The 24,356-nt window shown below is 41.3% G+C and overlaps 1 pseudogene across 1 annotated transcript; it reads left to right on the forward strand.

Moving 5' to 3' along the window:
* The first annotated feature begins 5,857 nt into the window (after positions 1 to 5,857).
* Positions 5,858 to 23,855, forward strand: LOC144480976 (Ig heavy chain C region, membrane-bound form-like; annotated as a pseudogene). Its single transcript, XR_013495729.1, has 9 exons — positions 5,858 to 5,962; positions 6,097 to 6,405; positions 7,618 to 7,686; positions 16,143 to 16,442; positions 17,414 to 17,725; positions 18,643 to 18,951; positions 19,453 to 19,782; positions 23,105 to 23,232; positions 23,373 to 23,855. The product of XR_013495729.1 is annotated as an Ig heavy chain C region, membrane-bound form-like (transcript).
* The last annotated feature ends 501 nt before the right edge of the window (positions 23,856 to 24,356 follow it).

A 24,356-nucleotide genomic window follows, 5' to 3' on the forward strand; every position in this document is an offset into this window, starting at 1 on the left:
TGAAACAAAGTCCAGTGTGTTAATGATAATTACTGATATAGTACCTTGACTGATATAAACTTCATTCGTAGTTGTTGTTGATAAAGGAACTAGACTGATGCACACTGAGATTCGGACAATGCAGCAATTAGGAGGTATTGCAAAGTACAATAAAAGTACAATCTTTTGCCTGGTAGATGATGGATAGGGTTTGGAAATTCAGGAGGTGAGCTGTTCGCCGAAGAACCCCGGGCATCTCACCTGCTCTTGTAGCCACATGATTTAAATGCCTGTTCCAGATCAGATTTTCACGAAGTATAATGCCCAGGATGTTGATAGTGTGGGATTCTGCGCTAGTAATGCTACTTAGTGTCAAGGGGAGATGGTTGGGATCTCCCTTACTGGAGAAGGTCATTGCCTGCCACTTGTGTGGCATTAATGTTACTTGTCACTCAATAGCCCAAGTCTGAATGTTTTCTAAGTCTTGCTTCATATGGACACAGACTGTGTCAGTACCTGAGGAGTCGGAACTGGTGCTGAACTTTGTTCAATCATCAGTGAACATCCCACATATGAACTTTGATGATGGCTGAAGCTTGGGGCTTTGTCACTAACCTGAAGAATTCCTGCAAAGCCGTGTGACTGAGATGATTGACCATTAAGAACCACAACCATCTTCCTTTGTGTTCCAGCCAGTGGACTGTTTCCCCCTGATTCCTATTAACTGCAGTTTCGCTCGGGCTCCTGGATGCGACAAACGGTCAAATGTTGCGCTGATGTCAAGGGCACGCAACCTCTCTTCACCTTTTAATTTAAAATTTGTATCTATATTTGGACTCATTTTAAATCATTTCTGGAATCGAGTGATCCTGGCGGAACAAAAATTGAGCATCTTGGTTTGCGTGTGTTTTGTGAAATATATCATGTTTGACAGAAATTAATTTCAAAATGATCACTTGCATCCTTCCATTTACACTACATGATGGACACACAATAAACACATCCAATTCAGATTGGCTTCCTTTACATATGTCACCTTTTCTGATGATTGAAGAGGACAATTTTTGAAAGGTTAGTTCTGCCACAAGTGCTGCCCATTAAGCTACCATTTGTCATAGTGTGTTATCGTTTTTGTATCATGAATGGATATTTTGGTGTAGAGCCAGTTATCACCAAAATCCTATGGTCCTTGCCGTGCTGACGGTGTTGAATGTCTTAGCGAGATTGACCAAAGTACGTTAAAGATATGGACATATGGAACATGGAGAAGTTGTTGGCTGGAGTAAATCTTCCAACACAATCACTACACTGCACATCAGGAACACCCGGTCTGCAAGTAGATGATGTATTTCAAGTGTGACCCGAGCAAAGATCTTTCCCGTGATGCCATGACTGAGATATGTCTGTAGCTGGAGCAGACTCTTCCATTGGCTTACTTTGCAAAAAGTGTGATGAATTTGAATCATGCATCTCTTGTGGAATGGTGGGTGCCAGGATGGCACAGTGGTTAGCTCTGTTGCCTCACATCGCCAGGGCCACAGGTTTGGTTCCCGGCTTGGGTCAGTGTCTGTGCGGTATCTGCACATTCTTCCCGTGTATGCGTGGATTTCCTCTGGGTGCTCCTCCCACAGTCCGAAAAGGCATGCAGGTAGGGTGCACTGGCCAGGCTAAATTCTCCCTCGGTGTACCCGAACAGACGCCGCAATGTGGCGACTCGGGGATTTTCACAGTAACTTCATTGAAGTGTTAATGTAAGCCTACTTGTGACATTAATAAATAAACTTCAAACATTAAATCTTCCAGCAGATAAGGAGAATGTCATAAATGTTCAGAAGAATAGTAATTATTTTCACCAACGACCATCCATTCACAATTTTTAAAAATGCATTCACCAGTTCTCATTCATTCATAAAGATTAGTATATTTAACATTACTTTATGGGAGGTGGGCGACACTTTCTAGGCCAGCATTTGTTCTCCATTGCTAATTGCATTCAGTAAAGTGGTGGTGAACCACCTTGTTGAACCGCTGCAAAACCTGCAGAGTAGGTACTCCCATAGTGCTGTTCGGGAGGGTGCTCATGGATTCCGACCCAGCGACAGTATAGGAATGGTAATATATGTTCAAGTGGGGTTGATGAGTGTCTTCGGGAGGGGGGCGGGGGAGGTGGGGGGGGGGGGGGGGGGGAATTTCCAGGCGGGGTTGTTCCACTTCACCAATTATCATCAATTCATACAGATAAACAATTATTTCACCAATTATATTCAGCATTTTGATAAAAGCAAAATACTACGGATTCTGGAAACTGAAACAAAAACAATAAATTCTGGAAAATCTCAACAGGTCTGACAGCATCTGGGGAGAGAGAATAGAGCCAACATTTTGAGTCAGGATGACGAATTTTTATTTGGAGGAAATTGAAGTGGATGATGAAATTGGGAAATGATACGGTTGGAAAGGGATTAGGAAGTTTTTTTTAGAATATAGTTAGTGATTGAGGCGTTGATTAGGTTAGTTAGGATGGAGAAGTTGAATATGATATTTGGGATCGATATCTGAATTGATGTAACTTGTGTGTGGTTCGAAATAGTGTATATCATTAAACAGTAACTACTTAAACTATTCCCATCTCACAGGAAAGTGATGCAGCTTCTCTGACACCTTGTTAGAAACAATGATGATCTCTCCAACGCATCAGGAATACTCTGTCGAAGCGCCATCCAGACACGAAAAGTTGGCTCTATTCTGTCTCCATAGAAGCTGTCAGACCTGCTGCGATTTTCCAGCATTTTCTGTTTGTTTTCAGTCTTTCATTCTATACAACATACAATTGTAATTTGCTTCGTAGGATGTATTAACATTTATTGGCATCATATTGGCCTTTTTGTCACCAAGGAATATAACCTGTCCCAGAATTCAGTGGGGAATGAAATTAATTCAGACCGAGCATAATGAACAGCGACCCAGCAGCCTCTGTTCTTCATTGACAAGTAATCACCTCATCATCACACAGAATGTCCTGATACATAGCTAGAGTGTGTGATGATTTTCAAAGTGATGATATAAATGAAACTACCTGTACCTCATGTGAAGTTACTGAATCTTTAAATCCCGATTCAGTATTACACTGTTTTGGGAAGTAATGTAACAATTGTTATTGTCCAGTGAGTCTCACAATATTTCTGTTGGTATCTTATTTACGTTTCACCCTGTTACCTTCACTAATTTAGGTGAGGGCATGTTGAGTGATTTGCTGTACGTCAAAGAACCACATGTTTCAAATATTACAATCCTCCCTCCTCAAACTAATCATGTTCACTCTTTTTATCTTGGATATGAAGATTCAGCATCAGCAGAGAAATGAACCATCCGAGCGGCAGGAATATCTCGTCCTTCTCTTCGTGAGGATCAGCTTGCTAACTCCCGATAAACTCGGGATGGATTTCACCCAGAGACTCTGAAAGAGTTGAAGGTATTAGACTGACACAAATGGAATAAAGGAGCTGATTCAATTTATGAAATAATCAAGCACAAATATGGGAATGTAGAACAGCATTTTTCAATACCATCTCGCAATGCATCCATCAATCCATTCACTGATTCCTCAATCAAAATATTCAGGCATCCAACTGTCATTCATCCAACTATCATTCATTCAACTGTCATTCATTCCTGCATCAAGACAGTCATTCATTTATTGTTTGTGCAGATGGTGACGTAATATTAATTTAATTGGCCCAGTTATCCAGAGACCCAGGACAATGATGTGGGGACAGGGATTTAAATCGGAGCATTGCAGCTGGTGGAATTTGAATTCAATTAATAAATATGGAATACATTCGAATGGCGACCATAGAACCCTCTCTGATCCCCCAATGAGGGAAATCTGCCATCGCTACCTGGTCTCACAAGAATGTGACTCCAGACGGACACAAAATGGCTGACTCTTCAGAAGTGGCATAGAAAACCATTCAGTTCAAGGGAATTTGGGACAGGCATAATGTGCTCGTCGTTCCACCAACTCAAACATCTCATGGAACGAGATAGGGAAAGAATACACAAGCATACATGTTCATGTATTACAACATGTATCGTCTCCCTGAATCATCTCTCAGTCTGCCTGTAATTCTTTCGATCCATCCATGACAATATCCTGATGTGTTGGAAAAATCATCATTGTTGCTAACAGGGTGTCAGAGAAGCTGCATAAATTGTCTTTCTTGAGAGATGGGTAAAATCCATATAGACTTACAACTTAAAACATTAAATTGCCTCCAGTACTGTTGCTGGGTAGATTTCTTTATAAATAGGGCTCATTGACAATGTGAAGGGTTTGAAGTTGGCTTGCAGCCAAGCGGTCAGTACTGAGGAAACAGATCTACTGCACAAACACCCCCAGATGCTTCCTGTCAATAACTTTGAGCATTTGGCAGCAGGCTGGATTGCTGCCAAATACTGTGTGGGAAAGATTAGTGTGAACCTGAATGGACAAAATGGGATTCAGCCATTTAAACAATAAACGTTTCATTCCCACAAGAATGACACATTTGAAATCGGAATCATTCTAATCAAAGATTTTCATTCAATGTCCTGTTCATTATGTGAGTAAATAGCATCGCAAAACAATAAAGTGACCAGATGCTTTTTCATTTGTATAACTTCCAAATAAATGTCATTCCAATATTTAAAGTCTGTTTATTAACCACTTCATGAAATGCGAGAGAGAGATGTTGATGGTCCCAATTCCCCAGTTAATTGAGATCAGAGCAATGGCACAAATGCATCGAAATAATATTAAAAGAACATCATAAAACTGACATGAACAGCGGGAATTCCTGGAATATTCTGAAAGTTTTGCACCCTATTTAAACAGCAGCGTCTCTTGTACCTGATTAACACCCTATTCTATTGTACAGTATAATCTGATTCCTGTTATTGAAGAGTTCCTCTCATAGCTGCCAATGAGTGGAGAAATGATCAGTTCATAACCTGATTCAATGGAAGGTAAAACATTTATTCTTGTGATATTGTGCAATGTGCAGCAAAGCCCTGATATCTTGTGTTCCCAATACCAATAAATATTAGACAGCCGGTGGCCAATAGAGTGAGCTGCCACGATTTGGCTGCTGAAGGAGAACTTTAATGATCTCCGTGTCCGTTCCGATTCATTAACTTCTCTGTCAAAAGTCGATGTTAATTTTATGTTTTTCTCTCTCAACTCACTATTTAATTATCAGGAGGGCAGGATTCTTATTATTTTCAAAGGGCTGTCTTCGAGATTGGGCAGTTTGACAAATATAAGGAGAAACATTGTATTGTGTGAGAGTTTCTTCTCATCTCCAAACCCAAATTGTACAGTGAAAGCCATCCGCACTGTAAATACAATCACTTTGTTCATACTCCGCATTTAGTTACAGAAATCGATAAAACTTCTTCTGATAAATGATGCTTTATTATTGTAATGTGACAGAGACCCGGAATTGTTTCAACACAGACTGACGGTCTCTTTATTTTCCAAAAATGTTATTTCATCATTTTTAGATTTGTGTTCATCTTGGGGGCGTGGTAATAAAATCACCATATTTACAATGGTATTAGTTATTTTAAATAAAGAAATGATGAACTGCAATATCACCATCAGAAATAATGGAGACAATACAATGGACATATTCAGCCAAACAAATATCCCGACACAGACAAAATGTCCATTTTAATATTAACCTATTGTAAATCTGGGACTCCATTCTGTTGGGGTGTGGAAGGTGGGACCTGGATCCTGTCGCCGCCTCCAGCAGGGAATCAACAGGCGGCGCCTGGAAAGCCGCCCCCTTCTGCCGGGTATTTAAATACCGCTCACCGGACCGGAATCCAACAGTCCGGGAGCTGGTTTGTTCACTGAGTTCCTGACACAACCATTTCCCCCAATTTACCAGAAGGATGAGGTCGGCGATTTCTCTCAGTTTGTTGCTGACTTTCTTTTCTGGTGAGTAGTTATTTTTCATTGTCTAAGTCTCCCACAGTTACTGTCTCAGTTTTAGTCCATCTCTGTAATATTCCAGAGTCAAAAACCATTACACCAGGATTAATTCTAGGGTTTTTTTTAATCTATTTTTACAGGTGTCCAGTCGGAGGTTGTGTTGACTCAGCCAGAGGCAGAGACCGGGCGTCCCGGAGGCTCCCTGACACTGACCTGTAAAACCAGCGGCTTCGCTCTTAGCAGCGCTTACATGCACTGGATCCGACAGGTTCCAGGACAGGGGTTGGAGTGGCTGGTTTACTACTATAGTTCATCCAGCAACAACTACGCCCCAGCAATTAAGGATCGATTTAGTGCGTCTAAAGACACTTCAACCAACATCTTCTCTTTGGAGATGACAAGGCTGAAGACCGAAGACACCGCCATCTATTACTGTGCAAGAGACCACAGCGAGAGGAACCAGGGATGGACCCGAACAAGAACAGCTCGAGAGGGAATTCAGCAACTTTCATCATAACCTGAAGGTCAGTATCTGTTTTAAATATAACACTAACGACAGTGATCAGAAGCAAAACACAAACTGCTTCTGACAAACCCAACTTAGTGAAAATTAAACATTAAACCAAGAAAACACACAGACATAACGGGCTGAGCTTTTCACTCTGTTTATATTTACTGTTAACAGTTTCAGCAATTACACACCTGGATATAATGCTCGTTTTAATATTTCTGATACTTGGAGGAGATGTTTTTAGATTGTGTTTTGTAAACTGTTGCATGAAGTGTAAATTACATCACGAATAATGGTCTATTTGAAGTGAATATTGAGCGGCAGTACTGAACAGAAAGTAAGTGCAGTTTTTGTGCGATGGTCTGTCACTGTGATACAGCAGTGGGTCACAGTGCTGAGCACAGCGACATCCTCATACAAAAACCTCATGGAAAGAGATCGCTCAAATTGGTGATCAGCACCACAGCAGGATTTTCAAAGTAAAAGAGGCTTCAATGAAATAATGCGCAGAAGCAATATTAGTTTGTGAAAAGGTATAAAAATCTTCCCGTAAAATCTGTGTTGAACGATATGCTAAATCTACATAGAGGGTTTAAAAGCATTCCGATACCCTTTGTAAATATAATGACTTGGACAAGCTACAATATCTCTCTCATTCGCTCTTAGAAGAGGCAGAATCAGATTTTTGAGAGAGCAGTGAAATTAAATCTCTGTATTTTACAGTTAGCAGTCAGACTCAGTATTTGTCATGCTGTGTCTCACTGTGATAACTGGGTGGCACAACAGTTACTGTCTATACAAAAACCCTCAGCACTAATTGACCCAGACTGGGTCAGTGCTCTGTTTTGCAATCCAAAATTATTTGCAGTGCTGTATTATTTATGTCCAGCTCTGTACAAACGGCGAGAATCAAATGGAAAATTTATGATAACTATTCAATTATCATTTGGTGTTTTCAATAACATGTTCATGTTATACCCGGTGAAATACAAAACATAAGGGTTATTTATGTAGAGCGAACGGTATCCACAATTACAATAATAATCTCATGAATATTAATTGACTTTGCTTTTCCTCAGGTTTGTGAATATTTAAAATAATGGCGGCTTTTCTGTCTATTTTTTGCAGGGCCAGTTATTGTATGATCCAGCCAAGCGAATGTGACACTGTGACTACTTTGACTACTGGGGACAAGGGACCATGGTGACGGTGACTGCAGGTAAGAACCATGCAATTATTTAGTAACTGTTTTACTTGAGCTTTTGTTTTATATTTTTTATCGATTTTATTAATTCATTCGTTCACTGAAATGTGGTTTGGCGGATTCTGTACTAAAAATCTGAACAATGTTTCATGTGATTCTGCTGAAAATGGGGGTTATAAAATTATACTGTTAATTGACAAGGCGATGCTGAGGGATTCAATCCTTGGTTGTTGTATTTTGGTCTTTATCTGCTGAGGACATTGTGTGGCTGGGTTACTTTAAAAGATACTGTCTAACTTCTGTTAAACAGTTCGACGTTTCTGCAGTGTATAAACTCGGTGACATCTAGTGGCTGCGGGTTGTACCATCTGCTGCACACGCATTTGAAATCTAACCCAATATTTTAAAAATGTGTTAAAGATTCTGTATTAATTGAGTGATCATATTCCGCTTACTCGCAATGCCGGTGTGGTTCTGACATATTTCTGTTAATTTAATCATTCATTAGTTTGGTGATGAGCGGATTGGCTGGATTTAAATTTGAGATTTGCTGTCAATGTTACATTTGATTCTATTGAAAGCGTTTGTAGAATTGAGCTGCTTCTGCATTATGCGGGGTTCAGTGATATATATTTTTTTCTGTTGAGGAGATTGTGGGTCTGGGTGACTTTGAATAAGTAAAATTTTTGAAATGGTTTGGCGATTCTGCATTATTTAATCTCGGTGACACTGAGCTGTTACACACTTTGTGATTGAATACAAACAGTCTTCGCGTCTGAAACTGCTTGACGCATGATTATATGTTGAAATCAGGCAGGCTTTATTCCATTGGCATTTTTGAAAATCATAATTGATAATTGCAGGTTAAACTAAATCACAGTTTACGCAGTTTGTTCAGAATATAGTTTGCCACTGCATTCACTATTTGGTTAACCTGCAATGTTAAATCTCAGTGATTGCTGCAGCTTTTACCATCCAAATGTTTAAATATGTTTGAAATATGATCCAATATGAATAAAATGTGGTAAAGTTTCCATATTAATGTGTTGGATATATTCTATCTCTTCACAATGCTATTGCTATTATTCCAGATTTCTGTTTTGTTTAATAATTCATAGATTTGGTGACGAGCTGTTTTGCTGGATTCGATATTGAGATTTTCTTGCAATGTTACATTTTATTATGTTGAATGAATAATTGAGCTGCTTCTTCATGAAGCGGAATAATTCCCTCAGTGATGTGCTTTGGAGTGTTTATGTTCAGGAGATTCTGTGGTTCGGCCACTATGATAGTTTAAAATTTGCGAAGTGATTTGGTGTTTCCGCATTGTTTCTGCATTGTTTAAACTCGGCGGCACTGAGCGGTTACACGTTTTCTGGTTGAATGCAAAGAATCTCTGAGTTTGAAAGTCCTTGTAGTAGAAAACAGGCAGGTTTTGGAAAAAAATGAAATCAAGATATCACAACATTTTTATAAATTTTAACTAATGTTTAAATATTAAAATAAATCATGACTTACAAAGTTCACTTGGACACTAAGTCATTGCTGCAATCACAAACTTCTCATTAACCAATTTGATCATGAAATTAAGATAAATCAAACAATTATTGATCGGCAATATAACTCCATATTCACCAAAGATTTTTTTATGTTAATATCATTATTCACTAATCACCTCTAATAGTTCTGTTCAATTAAAATGACCAGAAAAGTTTCTGGGCTGGAAATATTTTGTGATAATTCCAGAAACTATTTCAATGATAACGTGCTGTTTCCATAGCAGCGCTCAATTCAACAAGATACTTTGCATTAGTCGTTATATCCCAGATTAAGTTCGCATTCACTGGAATACGAGTTTTGCAGAATAAGACATTGCTTTTTGGCAATTTATGTATCCGATTATTACATTTTCTTTCTGTGCAGTCGCAATCAGATTATTCCTTCCAAGTAATTTGTAATTGGATACCGAGATAATTAATTACTAATCTCATCTCAAAATTTGTGAAATGGTTTGGTGTTTCTCAATTGTTTCTGTATTGTTTCAACTCTGTGAAACTGAGCGGTTACACGTTTTCTGGCTAAATGAAAATAAAACTGCGTTTGAAAATTCTTGCAGGGATAAAGGAAAAAGGTTTCGGAAAAATAAAATAATTAGATGTTTGGGCTTTTATTCAAGTTAACTGATGCTTACATATTAAAATAAATCATGAATTACAATTCTTACAGAGACACTGTATCTCTGTTAGGGAGATTACACTACCCTGAATCTGTTATATTTGAGGTGCTCATTTTCAGAAAAAATACATTTTTGCCCAGTTTTCATGATTTGAGACAGACAGGGAGAGATAGTTAAAAGGCGAAGGGAGTTTTGAAATGAACATCAGGTTAATTTAAATTTTTTATTGACTTTTTTGCAGTTGTAATTTGACCTTAGATCAATTAGAATCAAACAGTTTGAATAAATTTGACAGAGCGAACAGAGTTTTCTGACAGGTGGAATTCGCTGACACTCATGCAATTGTTCACATTGTTCACATAATTGTGTTTGAATTGTAGTAAAGTGTCAACAGAAACTGGCTAGAGATGGACAAGTTAATGCTTGAAATTCAAAAAGATTAATTTAAATAAAAATATTATACTATTATAAATACTATAAAAATAATCTTATCTCTGCACTTGATAATAACATCATGTCTCCCATTACTGCTGAACACAGGATAGAATTATGGGAAGAATAAATGACAGAATAGAAGAATTGATTCTATCTGAACCTTATGTTTAATTCATATTAAATATTATAATGAAGAAAAAGTCTGGACTTACATTCTGCATCATGTTTTAGTGTTACAGAGGATTAGAATCAATTGTCCTCTTTGTGTTTGCACTGTTTAATTCAGATCTTCTTTAATTAAACAATGTGTTCAGTAATTAAGTTATATGGATGTTCTAAATTACTAAATCTTGGAAGCAGTATTATTGACTTCAAACTGCCAGGCCGTTACAGTCTATACATATTCAGCAGTATGCAATTTTAACACTTTTGCAGGTTATAATAAGACACTTGTAGTAAAAGTGAAAAAGTAAAATCTTACAATGTGATTAGATTTAAGTAAATGAATGACAGATGTCTGAATGTTTCTGTTCAGTAATTTGAAATTATATTTAACATTGTCTAAGATTTAATTGTAACCTAATTATTTAACAATGTTGGAGGCAGAAGCACATTTTGAATGATTGAAAACCCATTTTATTACAGAGTACAAATGAGCTGACAGGAGAACTAACTAGTAATTAACAATAACTTAAAATATAATAATGCTGCTGATTAATTCAAAACAAACTACCTTGAATATTGTACAGGCGTGCAAAATACAATCCGTTTTAGAGAATATTCAATTGTATCGGAAATGTATTCAGAAACAAAACATTACTTTACTCAGCTGTGCTCACTCGATAAAGTGCTTTGCTTTGATTAATTTGTTGAGTACATTTAATTAAGAAATTAGATCTAATCAGGTAATGATTTTCAATCTAAATGTTTCTTGATTTGGTTACTTCTTGCTGTGTCACCGCATCTCTGTTAGGGACATTGAACTGTCCTGAATCTGTTATTTTTGATTGCTCATTTTCGGCGAAATTACATTTTTACATAGTTTTCGAGAAGTGAGACAGAGGAATAATTAACAGTCGAAAGGTGTTTTGAAATGAATATCAGTTTAATTTAAAATAGGTTATTAATTTTCTGTTGTTGTAAGTTGGCCATTGATCAATTAGAATCCAACAGTTTGAATGAAATTGACAGATTGAACAGATCTATCTGCTGGGCACTCGATTGTTGCACCGTTTATGTCTGTTCTGTTTCTGTGCGCGTGGTCACTGTGTTGGGGCCAGGAAACACACACACACACACGCACACACACACACGCACACATGCACTATCCCTCCCACATTCCCGTACTCTCACTTCGTCTCACAACTCATTCACATGCTCCTTCTCTCATACGAACACTTCCACACGCATTCTCTCACGCAGGCACATATTTCTCTCTCTTTCACACGCTTACTCCCTTACACATTATCTCACATACGCACAATCTTGCTCTCAAACACTGTCTCTCACAAAGACTCTCTCTCTCACACGCCCACAGTCTCTCCGTCTCTCACACACGAACACACATGTATACACAATGTATCTCTCTGAAACACTCCACCTATCACAGACACGTTTTCTCTCAATCGTTATTTCACTCACACACACTCACACATCCACTCTGTCTAATTTTCACACTTTTTCTCGCTCACACTCTCCCCGCCCCTCCACACACGCACACACACACATACACACACACACACACTTTGAAGAACAGAGACACTCTCACACACATAAAGAATATCTCTTCAAACACACACTCTCTCTCTCACACACACACATTCGCGATATCACATATCCTTTCTCTACGCACACTCTCTCCTCTTGCACACACAGACCACTGTCTCACACACGTGCAAAAGCACTCATGTGTCTGACACACTCTCACCCACATAAACCACACACAACGTCTCTCTCTCACAAACAAAAACTCTTTCTCTCTGTCACAGACACACACGCTCACACACACACACACACACTCAAAAATATTGCTTCTATCACCCACACACATTGTACACATCTTTCTCACTCACACGCAATCCCATGCACACTTTCACACACTCATGAACCTACTATTTTGCTTTCAAATAGGCACTCCCTCTCGCACACACTGTCTTTCACATGAACACAACACTCTCTCCCACACACAGACCCTCCTTCTCAAGCACACGCACTCTCTTTCACAGACACCCTGTATCTCATATAGACACACTTCTTTTCACATAAACACACACTCAATCACACACAGAAGTACTCTCTCATACAGACTCCCCACACACATTCTCCCCGCTCCTCCACACACACACTTTCAAGGTGAGACACACTATCACACACAAAGAATAACTCTTCAAACACATGCTCTCTCACACACACACATTATCTCACACACCCTTTCTCGCACACACACTCTCCCCTCTTGCACGCACAGCCAACTGTCTTACACACGTGCAAACGTAGTCTATCACACACAGGCACCCTCCCACACATTCACTCTCTCTCTCTCTCACACACACACACCCAAACACCCTCTCACACACTTTCCATCTCACATACGTCAGAGTGTCTGTCCTTGACATCATAGAATAGAATCATAGGATCCTACAGTACAGAAGGAGGCCATTCAGCCCATCGAGTCTGCACCAACAGCAATCCCGATCCCCATAACCACATGTATTTACCCTAACTAGTCACCCTGACACTAAGGGGCAATTTAGCACGGCTAATCCACCGAACCCGCACATCTTTGGACTGTGGGAGGAAACAGGAGCACCCGAATGAAACCCAAATAGACATGGGGGGAACTTGCAAACTCCACACAGACAGTGACCCAAGTCGGGAATCCAACTCTGAGGCAGCAGCGCTAATCACTGTGCCACCGTGCCACCATCCACCCGCCCCCCCACTTACTCACTCGCATTCACTCACTCACCCTCATTCACTCACACTCACACCCTCATTCACTCACCAGCACTCACTCACTCACACCCACTCACCCTCACACATCCTCACTCACTCATCCCCATTCACTCACTGTCACTCAGTCACCCACACTCACGCGCCATCACTCACTCAACCTCACTCACTAACCCTCAGTCACTCACTCAGAGCCTCAGTCACTCACCAACACTCATAGTCACCTTCATTCACTCATCCCACTAACCCACCCTCACTCACCCAGTCTCACTCACTCTCACTCACTCACCCTACTTACCCACCCTCACTTACCCAGTCTCACTCACTCTCACTCACTCACGCTACTTACCCACCCTCACTTATCCAGTCTCACTCACTCTCACTCACCCTCACTCACCCCACTTACCCACCTTCACTCATCCTGTCTCAATCACTCTCACTCACTCACCGCATTTACCCTCCCTCACTTATCCAGTCTCACTCCCTCTCACTCGCCCTCACTCACTCTCCCCACTTACCCACCCTCGCTTACCCAGACTCACCCCCACACACTCAAGCTCAATCACCCTCTCTCTCTCACGTATGCCACCTGACCCATTCAAACTCACTGAGACTCACGCACCTACATTCACTCACACACCCTCACATATTCACCATCACTCAAGGTCACCCACCCTAACTCACAGATCCTCAATCACTCATCCTCACTCAAACACCTTCACTCACTCACCTTCACTCATCCACCCATCCGCATTTATTCTCCCTCACACACTCTCACACCACCCTCAATAACACACCCTGACTCACTCACTCTCTCACCCTCACTTACTAAGTCACATTCACTCCTCACCCTCATTCACTCGCTCTCACTCACCCACCTTCACTAACCTTCACGCATCCTCACTCGCTCACCCTCATTCATTCATTCTCTCTTACCGATACTCACTCACCCACCTTCACTCACACATTCAGCCACCTTCACTCACCCACCCTCTCTCACACACCCTCATTTACTCACGTTCTCTCACCCTCACCCACACTTACTCACTCACACTCAATCACTCACCCTCACTTACCCACCTTCCATCACTCACACACCATCACTCATCCACTTTCACTCCTTCAATCACTCACCCTCACGCACTCACATTCTCTCACTCACACTCGCTAAACCTGTGTGTGGAGGTCTGTAACGAGAGAGAAGAAAGATCTCAAGCGGCAGTTTGGTGTTCAAATGTGGGAGCTGCCCTGGGAATGTGGAGAGCTGGGGGGAATCCCTGGGGGCTCAGGGCCAAGGACAATGGGAAAGAGCCGGGGAGAACAGGAGGCGTGGTAAAGGGCAGAGAGCTGGGGCGGGCGGGGGGGGGGGGAGGGCACAGAGTCTGGGGAAAGGGCCGAGAGCCGGGGGAAAGGGCAGAGAGCCAGGAGAAAGGGCAGAGAGCCAGGAGAAATGGGAAAGAGCGCCAATGGAAAGGGCAGGGAGCCAGGTGAAAGGGCAGAGAAACAGGAGAAAAGGCAGCGAGATGGAGGAAATGGCAGGGAGATCAGGGAAAGAGGAGAGAGCCAGGATAAAGGGCAGGGAGGCCGGGGAAAGGACAGAGAGCCGACGAAAAGTGCAAAAGAGCCCTGGGGAAAGGGCAGAGAGTCAGGGGGAAAGACAGAGAGTCAGGGGGGAAGGGCAGAGAGCCGGGGGAAAGGACAGAGAGCCAGGGGAAAGGGGAAAGAGAATAGTGAGCAGGGACACCGGGCAGAGAGCCGGGGGAAAGGGTAGGGTGCTGAGGGAAAGGGCAGAGAGCCGGGGGAGAGGGCACAGAGCTGGAGGGAAGTGTCGAGAGCCAGGTGGAAGTGTAGAGAGCCGGGTGAAAGGGGAAAGGAGCCACAGGGAATGGCAGAGAGCCAGGGGAAAGGGCAGAGAGCCAGGGAAAATGGGCAGAGAGTGGGTGATCGACGGACGGAGTGAGGAGGTGCAAAATAGAGCGAGCACCACAACCAGATCATCTGTAATCTCAGTGAACTATGGAGGAGACTTCAGGGTCCGAATGGTCAACTCTTGCTATTAATGTATGACCCTTAAATTAGTCAATGTTGCAATTATTTGAATTTGTAATCACATTTCCAGTTTCCTGGTCATTCAGTAAGTATTCATTCCGAAGGTATTTCTGAACGAAAGTCACTAATCTTCGTTTTGTGGAGTGAGAGTTGGAGAGAGGAAGGGGCTTCAGTCAGTTTGAACACAGGCAATATCCAAAAATTACAATGTGGAGATGCCGACGCTAGGTTGGGGTGGGCACAGTAAGGAGTCTCACAACACCAGGTTAAAGTACAACAGGATGATTTGGAATTGCGAACTTTTGGAGCTCTTTCATCAGGTGAGTGGCTGATATGAATGAAGAGACAACTTCTTCATCACAACGTGCTGTTGTTTGAGAAATAGGTAGTGCCTGAAATAATGGAGAAAGTCTTTACTCTTCTCTGTTAATCCAATGAATGGTATGTCATTACGATGACCTCAAAATGTTTTTGTCTTTCCAATCTGATAGAGGTGGTGACAGTGATGTGAGTTTCTACAAAAATGGCGATTCCCAACTGATAGGAGTAACAGCAGCTCAAAGGTGTGCGTAGGTTTTAATCGGGAAATATTAACTTAAGTTCATAATTCTAGTCAAATCGTGACGTTGAAACATAGAAAATAGAAGCAGGAGGAGGCCATTCGGCCCTTTGACCCTGCTCCACCATTCACTTTGATCATGGCTCAATAATATCCTGACCCCGCCTACTACCCATATCCACTGATCCCTTTAGCCCCAAGAGCTATACCTAATATAGAAACATACTTGTATAAATATGTTTGATTAATTAATAAACGCAGGTAATAGCCTAACTTGTTTAATCGACTATTCTTTCCCAGCGACACCGTCTCCGCCCACTCTCTACAGCCTCGTCTCTTCCTGTCAGCAACACAACTCCGCTGGCTCCATCATCTACGGCTGTTTGGCGATGGACTACTCTCCAGATGTCTCCAAACTGACCTGGAAGAAAAATGGGCAGCTGATCGACACTGGATTTAAGACTTATCCATCAGTGAGAAACGCAAAGGGAACTTACACCTTGAGCAGCCAGTTAACCATCACCCAGTCAGAGGGAGAGTGCAGCAAAATCAAGTGTGAGGTTCGACACCGCGACTCAGTCAAGAGCATTGGAATGCAATGTAAGTGTTGTGGAACTTGGGCAAGACAGGAACGCTCTGATTGAACTGTATAAGGCTTTAGTTATAACTGATCTGTAGCACTCTGAAAAATTGAATTATGCAAAATCCAGGTAAGTGCCTACTGACTGAAAAGTTGCTCAGAACCAAAGAACAACAGAAATGTTACTGTGCAGAATGAGGCCATTTAGCCCATCATGTCTGTGCTGGCCAAAAGGGAGAACAAATAAACTAGCCTGACAAAGTAAGCCTATTTTCCAGCCCTTGCTCCGTAGCATTGCAGCTTAAAGCACTTGAGATGTAGACCCAGATGCCTTTTAAATGACCATGCTCCCTGGTAATTGAGCCCTCCACTTGGGGAATGAATTATTTCTGCCTACGTCCCTTATTATTTTGTGAACCACAATTATGTCACGCCTCAGCCTCCTCTTTTCCTAAAGACAACAAACCCTGTCTATCCAATCTCGCCTCATGGCGGGAATTTTCAGTCCCTGGCAACATTCTTGTAAACCTCATCTCTCTCCAGAGTCATTACGCTATTCCTGCAATGTGGTGACCAGAACTGTACAGCAAACTCCAAACGTGGCCTAACTCGGTTTTAAGCAGCTCCATCATTGCATCACTGTTTTTGTATTCAATATCTCACATAATAGAGGAACTAATCCGATATGCTTTCTTGATCAACTTTTCCAGCTGCCCTACCATCTACCAGGACCTGTGGACATGCACTCTAAGGTCTTGCATTTCCTCAATCCCTCTGAACATTCCAGTTTATTGCCTTGCTTTGTTTTCCCTCCCCAAATGCATTGTATGGCACTTTTGACGGTTGAATTCCATTCGCTATTTCCCTGCCAATTCAACCAAACCATGGATATAATTCTCAAATCGGCAGCTATGGTGCTAAAATAAAAGAACTAATTTTAATTGATGTCAATTGAATCTTCAAGTAACGTCTGAACATTTGTTTGTTGAAGGCCCAATCGTTATCACCCCAACCGTTATCCTCACCGTGAGTTCCAGTGAAGAAATCAGCAGCAGAAAATTTGCAACCATCGTCTGTTCAATCATTGATTTCCAGCCAAAGTCAATGACGGTGGAGTGGCTGAAGAATGGACAACCCATGAATTCAGGAATTGTCACCTCTCCCGCCTGTGAAGTGAATGGGAACTTCTCGGCCAGCAGTCGGTTGACAGTCTCCGCTCAGGAATGGTTCAGCAAAGCGGTCTACACCTGCCAGGTCACTCATCAAGGATTCACTCAGAGTCAGAACATCAGCGGATCTCTGGGTAAGAGACTCAAACCGAGAAAAAAATTATTCCGCTGTTAATCGAAATTAGGGATCTATTAAAGTTAATACAAAGCATAGAACAACTTCTAAGTTATTGTCATGTAGTTTGCTGCATTGGGACAGTGCCACATTCAGAACTTCATCACAACATCAATTTTTGTTATTCCTTCATGAGATGTGCATTTGTGGCCCATCCCGGAGGCCACTTAAGTGTCAACCACGTTACTGTGGATCTGGAGTCACATGCATGCCAGGCCAGATAAAGACAACAGATTTACTTTTCTAAACGGCATTCGTGAACCAGGTGGGTTTTTACAACAACGGCTTCATGATGATCATTTGACTTTTAATGACAGATTTTTACTAAATTCAAATTTCACCATCTGCAGTGGTGAGATTCGAATCTGTGTCCCCAGAGTCGTGCCCTGGGTTACAAGACCATTGGCAACACCACCATGCCACTGCCTCCCCTTGAAATAGTGTTCCCTTCCATTTTAAAGTAACAGAGTAAGCGAGGTGGTCTTGATGTCAGCTTTTTCCTGAGACAGCTGGTAAGATTTGGAGAGACAGTCGGTGTCGGACTGTTTCACAGGTCACAGCATAGGGGTAAAATATTGGGAAGTGTATCCACCCTACTTATAAACTAACTGCCAGTACTTGGTTCCTGAGTTCAGGAATGGTATATTTATTGGGGAATACTGCAATGTTGATTCATGAGAATGATACCGCTGCTAAAATACTTGAACAAAAAGAGAATAATTTCACAGAGCAGGCTGGTTTTCCATCCTCCATAGAGGCTGAAAGGTGATAGTTAGTGGTTGATATATCGAAGGCAACTTCGTCTCCTTCAGGCTGAAGACTGCTGTCCTGCTTCTGAAGAGGGAACTAGGGTTGATTTTCATTTTTCATTCACAGATACTCCCCAGTGCCCTGATACCACAGTGACGATACAGCCCCCGCCAATAGAACAGGTCTTATTGGAGGCGACCGTGACCTTAACCTGCATCATTTCTCATGCTCCCTATGGAGTCAATGTGTCCTGGATCCGAGACAGGAAGTATTTGAAATCAGAGATTGCCGAAAAGCCAGGAGCGGATCCTGACAGCGTGGTCAGCAACTTAAACATCTCGACACAAGCCTGGCTGAGTGCGGCTGTGTTTGACTGCGTGGTGAGCCATCAGGATCTGCCGACTCCTTTAAGAAAATCCATCCACAAGGAAACAGGTGAGCTGAGAGATTGAAGCAATAAATGCGTCACTGTGTCTATTTCCAGTGTCAGTGTACTGGTCAATATTCAGTATTCAGTGCATTAATGGTGTCCCCTGAGTGGAAACTCTACTAACTAAAAACTGGGAGGTGTAGATATTTTTACGGGGAAATTTGATGTGTTGATGAATGAAAAGTGAACTGAAGGCGATGTTATTGGGTTTAGATCGAATAACGAGGGAGGAGCCTGATGTGGAGCATAAAAACCAGAAAACCAAAAATAAAGCCGATCAGTTGGGCCGAATAGCCTGATTCTGTGCTGTAAAATTTCTGAAACTTCCCAGTCCAGCCACCTGAGTTATTTGAGAAAATAATTGTGTTCACCTCTGCTCCAAACTGGAAGTCAAAAATGGAAACATTTAAAATCGAAACGAAGCACATTTTTCTGATATCGAGCCAGTGGTTACATTCTCTCCAGAATTCTCCAGTTTATTGACATCTATTGTACATTTTCTGCAGATCCAAATCCGCGGGAACCGTTCGTCTCTGTCCTCTTGCCCTCGGCAGAAGAAGTCTCCGCTCAGAGATTCGTCTCCCTCAGCTGCTTAGTGAGACGTTTCTCCCCTCGAGAGATCTTCGTCAAGTGGACCGTCAACGACAAGCCGGTGAATCCTGGGAACTATAAGAACACCGAGGTGGTCGCGGAGAGCGGGAATAGCTCCTTCTTCATGTACAGCCTGTTATCCATTGCAGCAGAGGAATGGTCCAGCGGCGCTTCTTACTCCTGTGTGGTGGGACATGAAGCCATCCCCTTGAAGATCATCAACAGAACAGTTGACAAATCCAGCGGTAAACCCAGTTTTGTGAACATTTCCCTTGCACTGATGGACACCGTTAATTCATGTCAATGAGAATCACTCGGTTACATTAAAAACTTCAATAAAAAGAATAAAATCGTTTTCCTCCAACGATAAATGAAATACCCAATTGCTTAATTGATTGGTTTTCAATTTTACTTCCACTATGTATCTTTGGTTTGAGTCAGGTATTTTCACGTCTCGGGCTCAAGCCTTGTTGAACCAATGCACCCAGCTCAGATACACCCTGGGTTAGAGACAGAGTAGAGCACATTCATTGCAGTATTCTGCAAAATATCTTCACCGACTTTCCTCCCACTGAGGAGAAATCTGACAATTTCAACATTTCTGACAAACAAACACAATTTACATCTCGGTGTTCCTGCTTCTCTCGTTGTCCATGCCTTTACCATTGATGTCAGCTTTAAGCTGCTGCACCACACCCACTGGGAACTGGAGTGAGGGTCACACAGAAACATGGAGCAACAATCCCCCCATCAGAGAGAGGGAGAGTGAAATTGTGAACATACCGGATTCCTACTCACCCAACAAAGAGAGGGGAGAGCCGTAGCTAACCCATGTACCATCACTTCCTCAATGAAAAGAGGAGGAATGTCATTATTTAATCCACTCACCACCACCTCGTCAACGGTTAGAACCATCAGGCACATTGCTTCACCGGGTAGAGAGAGGGAAATTATGAGCTCACTCCCTCCCTCTTCGCAAGTAACGTGTTTGGAAGGGACCAGCTCTCTACTAGAAGAACCCAGTTGCCAACAGTACAAATTAGCTTCTGGTTTATTTGCTGCAGAGTTTGAAGTATCATTATCCTAATCAATGTGATGCATATATACTTATGCAACATAATTTAAAAATGTTTCTGCACTCTTGTTCCTGTTAATCATGTCCTGGCATTGATTTCCCATAATGCAAATTGAAACAAATGATTGAATCCTCCCCGGTTTTTACTGTTCTGTCCCTGATGTTTCCGAGATGCATCAATGAATGATTTCATTCGTTCTCCTGATATCACCGTGCCACTCACATAAACTACATTCATACAGCAAAACATTGAAAATATGCTCCATTATACGTATTGTTTGGATCATTTTCAGTTAATGATTGCGGTGAAACTTGGAGCAACAGCTAAAAAATACACACACTGACAATACTCCACAAAACTGTCACAATTATAAATACACACATAAGCGCGCACACACACACACTCACACTCACACACATACACACACACACACATCGACACAAATGCACAACTACACACACAAATACACATACTCACACATATGCACACAAATACAGAAAGACACATGTAAATATACACACACAAACGCATACACATACCCCCACACACATACATATACAGAAATAGGGACAGGCACATTCAAATACAGACACAGAAACACACAAATACACAACAGATACACTTTCACACACCATAGGTACACTCAATACTTGCACAGACGAACACACATGCAGAGAAACAAGAATGCACACACAAATGCACTCATGGGCAAAACATGCACAAACAGAAATACACACTTACACAAATACACCCACACAAAAATACACCCATACCCAAACACATCCGTACACAAATATACATAGGGACACACCCATTCTCTCTCTCTCTCTCTCTCACACACACACACATACAGACGGACACATACACACACACACACACATACGAACACATAGACACGCGCTCTTGGACAAACAGACACTAAAACAACAACATACACACACATAATCAAATATGTACAAACGCACACATGTACACATGAAACACACAAGTACATACACATACGTGAGTAGGTACAGACCCAAACACAAACACATACATGCATAGACACAATACAGACAGATACACACGCATGCAGACCCACATAAATACACAAGCACATACTTAGACTCAAATAAATACATATATTAGCACACGTTCACGCTGATAGGAATATAGATATAAAGACACACAATGTTATACACATTCACAAACATATATGGAAATACATATAAACAAATCACCAGGCTGCATATAGAAGAACAGACAGCAAAACATTTACACACAAACATGTAGACGCAAACATTAACATGCTCATAGAACAGAACACCATAGCACATATTACAAACATGCTCATAGAACAGAACACCATAGCACACATTACTACACATCGAAACACAAATATACATCAACGCACCGTTATAAAGAATGTCAACACGTGTATACATACACTGACATGTTAACAGGCGTGCACACAGACACATGGAGAAACAGACGCACACAGAAAGGGAAACAGTAAGTAGTCACCTGATGATGGGGCAACGCTCCGAAAGCTCGTGCAACCAAATAAACCTGTTGGACTTTAACCTGGTGCTGTGAGACTACTTACTGTGCCGACCCCAGTCCAACGCCGGCAACTCCACAGAAAGGGAAACAAACATTACTAGAGTGACAGAAATTAACACAGAGCAATAGGCATAAACACATGTGCACGCATTAAGAGTGGCATTAATATATATTCATAGACTTCACACAATAATAGAGTCATATATACACAATGACAAAAGAATAAAATATGCGCACAGATGCAGACACACAACTGCACAAATCAACAATCACTGGCAAATGAACGCGCACATTAACACTCATAAACACATATTAACTCAGAGCCAAAGATTAATGCAGAGCACGAGATGCTCATGCACACGCACACAAATGCAAAATCTTCAATACAAACGGTAGGCAAATGATGAAAGTACAATTTAAACGTGACTTTTTAATGGAGATATCCACAGATTTATTATCCCAATGTACAATGAACATATAAACACGCTGAGAAACTGAATTAAGCTCACGATCTACTAAATATTTCCACCATAAAGAAGCACAGATCGGAAATTACATCCCAACTCTTAAACAACAACATTCACAGTTTACAGATCAGTAACCATCTGTGAAAACAATCATTGATCAGTGAACGTTCCTCGATATCAGTGATAATACTCTTCAATCAGGGATAGTTCCGAATTGTCAAAAAATCAACTGATTTTCAAGAAAACACCTTCAGTGTTTTCTGACATGGACTGTCCAAGGAATGTCAATAAAGATCAGGTGTGAAAATAGTTACGGAGATCGGTTACTGAGTGTCCTGAGCTTAAGAGTAGGTATACATTGAAAATTAGGTTCAAGAATAAATGAACAGTTTAAAAAGGAGAACGGGGAAAATAAAGATAACAATAAAATTACCTGGATAAATAAAGTAATCTAATTTCATATCCTGGTCTCCGTCCCCTAGACTCCACCGACCGCATCTGGATTGAAGACAATGAGGATGATAACAGTAACATCTGGACAACGGCTTCCACATTCATTGTCCTGTTCTTCCTGAGCATTTTCTACAGCACTGCGGTCACTCTGGTGAAGGTGAGATGATTGAATGCACTCACATATCAAACTGACAGAATGGATTTGAAAAATCTCTCAATGTTCCACTGATTAAAAACTTTAACTTTAATGTCCTGCATCATAAACATCTGCTTCATTATTGTATCTTTCTTTTACAGATCAAGTGATGGGTTGAATTTTGGATGCTGCAGATTTCCCTCAGCTGATTATTATGATCTCCGTATGACACAAATACAATATCTGCTCTTGGTGACTCTATCAGTAAAATTCTCTCAGTTTATCATTCTGAATCTGTAACTGAGACAATCATAGACGGTATTTCAGTTTTCAGAGTGAAAAGTACGAGGCATTTTTTGTTATAATGTAATTGTGGTTAATAGTTTCCCCATAGTTTAAATATCATGTATAAATAAGAAACTTTTCTCATTCCTTATCCATATTTGTTAATTCCTCTTTCTATTAAGGTCCTGTTTTCTCTTTCTGGTGTGTGTAACAGATGTATAAATATTGACGGATTCCCTGTGCATGTGTTGTGTTCTCAATGTGAAGCTCGATCGTTAAATTCACTTTTCTAACTTTAAAAAATAATGTCGCTGTAAAATATTCTCTGAATTTTTAAAATAAATATTGAATGAAAATTTAACCATCTCTGGCTTGGCTTAATTCCGTTTTCCAAAGCCCATCAACTCCGCCCCATATTCCATATTATACGGTTTCCCCTCTTTCCCAGACATGTCTGTCCCCCAGTCCTGTGCGGGATGTGTTTGAACTCAAGGCCGTTCAGTGAAAGAGTCACTGCGCCACCCAGTGGCCAATCCGTATAAAGACACCTTCATCTCTGCCTTTTTATGATAAAATCCAGAGACAGAGCGAGTGAAGAATGAGAAGAACCTCGGTGATTTCACTCATAAACTGGTCTGTCACTGACCGAGTTTCAGGTAATTCTAAAAAGCAAAGGCTCTGTTTCATCAGAGGCCGATGCAGGACAGTGTGTGGCAGAAGATAGTTTCCTTTACACTGCCCCTTAAAAAAACTATCAGTGTCGCTGCAGCGTGGGTTAACAGTGTGAATCTCTCTATATTTCGTCCGATGAAATACTTACAAGGCAGACATGCCACAAGCTAGATAGAGAACACATACAG

This window comes from Mustelus asterias, chromosome 30 (assembly GCF_964213995.1).
Source record: "Mustelus asterias chromosome 30, sMusAst1.hap1.1, whole genome shotgun sequence".
In the NCBI taxonomy this organism is placed as follows: domain Eukaryota; kingdom Metazoa; phylum Chordata; class Chondrichthyes; order Carcharhiniformes; family Triakidae; genus Mustelus; species Mustelus asterias.